This window comes from Primulina eburnea, chromosome 17, assembly GCF_022965805.1.
Source record: "Primulina eburnea isolate SZY01 chromosome 17, ASM2296580v1, whole genome shotgun sequence".
Lineage (NCBI taxonomy): Eukaryota > Viridiplantae > Streptophyta > Magnoliopsida > Lamiales > Gesneriaceae > Primulina > Primulina eburnea.
The window spans coordinates 6,820,215-6,822,862 of NC_133117.1; positions in this window are offsets into that span (position 1 = coordinate 6,820,215).

Below are 2,648 nucleotides of genomic sequence, written 5' to 3' on the forward strand. Positions count from 1 at the left end.
ATGGATGTATATATATATATATATATATATATATATATATATATATATATATATATATATATATATATATATATATATATATATATATATATACAAGCAAAATCCTTCAGAATTCAGAGAGGAAATCGAGAGTTTGGGGGAGAGTTTCAATTCGTGATTTTGGAAATTAAGTACGAGAGATTCGTCCGTCAGAATTGAAATCCGACTTTGGTACTGTGTTCCTATTAACACAGGCTACAACTGGACGTAAGTTTTATTACGTTTAGACATGATTTGAAATTATGATATTGTCAAAATTGAATATGAATCAGATATGATGTTTTTGCTACAGTAGACAGTATCGAATTGAAGTCAGATTAAAGAACAGACCGTTTCTGTAATTGTTATGATTTTTGAAAGATATTGACTGAGATTCTATATCAGAATTGTGTTAATATTCAGAGTATGAATTGTAATTGACACAGATTATGGGTTCTAGAATTATATCTGTGATGTTAAGACTGACAGGGTTATTCAGATTGTATTATTAGGCCGTCGAAACATGAGTTGAGTTATATTGATCAGATTCAGTATTGATTGAGATTGATCCGACTCAGAAAATATTTAGACTGTATTGTGATATCGATGACATGACTTAGATTGTATCTTGTTCAGATATTGATCAGATTGTATACTGATTTGAGTATTGATCAGAACATGTGGTGTATTGAGTTATTCACTGATACAGTGTATTCGATATTGTCATTTCAGATTTGATATGGACAGAGTTGAATACAGGTCATCGTCTTCGTCAGACCGGGACGACAAAGGTATAATTCATGTGATATTCGGGAAGAAACAACTCAATTGAGATCACCATTTGAGTTGCCCAATAAATCACATACTATATTCTTGTTTATAGATTTGTTTATAGAACTTGTATGCAAATCTTGCTATGCTTTGTTTACAGATCATGTTGCATTGCATTAAGATGATTATGCTTGTTTACAGATTGTGTATTCATGCATTAAGATAGGAAAGTCTGCGAGATCATCCAGACTTCTAGACGTTCGACGATATCACAGCTTAGGGGAAGATCACCGCCCCTATTGTAGATGCGGATACAGATCAGGCCGAAGTATAGGAATAAGACGTACCGTCACCCCGATTGGAGAGTAGGTGATAGATCGTCTTATTCACCCCGAGATCCCTAGAGTTATAGATCGAGTCAAGTCTAGACATGATTTGATTAGGACTTCATGCTTATATGGATGTGGCTCCTAGATCATGAGACCCATCGTTATTGCTTTCAGTTGTGCTAGCATGTTTTATGATTTAGATTGTTTATATGCATATTTATCTGATTTGAGCTGCATGCTTAATTTCATAGATTATGAAATATATTGTGTTTATACATGATCGCATGTTTTATGAATTAGTTTGTTTATATACATGCTTACCATGTTTTATACTGGGATTTATTCTCACCGGAGTTATCCGGCTGGTGTCTTGTTTGTATGTGTGCATGACATCAGGTGAGGCAGGATCGGGGTCAAGAAGATGATGAGAGAAGACGAGTTTAGCGTGGTGATTCCGGACTTACAGTAGATTGGATTTTACTACTAGAATTTTAGTAGTGAACCTTAGATGAGAATGTTGTACCTTATTGTATTTTAAATACTGAATTGTATTTTTTTATACAGACATGTATAGTATTTAGATTCCATTACCTTCCGCATTTACATTTTAAAAAGAAAAATTTTTAGACCCTGTTTATCAGAACTGATAATTAAATCCCAACGACGATTAAGAAGATGATTAGCGTCCGGGTCCCTACATAAGAAATTTTTTATATCGAGCAAGAAATAAAAGATAGAGTTTTTTTTCATAAAAAAAACTCTATATTCTTGGAAGATATTTTGGAGGCGGCAAGATAAGATGTTTTCAACAAACACAATCTTCAAAATAAACAATTCACGTGCAAAGGGGATATTTTTGACAAGAGAAGAAGATTTTCACAAAAAAAAAAAAAGAAAAAGAAAGGATAACCTACCTAACACACGTAAAAGGAGGGAAGAAAGAATTCTCCAATAACCAATAAGCACACACGCACAGCAAGAAAAGAAAAACGGGGAAGAGAATTCTCCTCTCCAAAAAATCCCACGTGAAGCACAAGAAACAAGGGGCTCAAGGATTTCTCTCCAACTCTCTCCACACTTTTAGGCTAAGTTTTATTTCTAATCAGGGGATATTTTTACTATTTCAATTTATCACTGTGAGGCTTTTGTGATTTAATTTAATATTTGTGTTTTGTTCAAGTATTTGTTGATTTGTGATTTATTTATATGAAAGTTGTGTGTTGATTAATCTGACAATTTAATTCGATATATAATTTTCTACTGTTATCCATGAATTCATTGATCCGTAATTGTCATGAACTATTGGTACATAAGTAGCAATAGATTAGGTGTGTTGTGCTATCATAGCATATTTAATCTAAATAAATCAACGAAACTCAATCTATCGATTGAAGCTATCTCGGTTGTTAGATTTAGAATTAACTGTTTTCACCAAACGAAAATGCTGTTTTTAATTAATATGGAACGATATCGTGCCCAATTAATTATTGATAAGTTTTGACTGGATGCTGGGTTTGGTCAATTAAATTA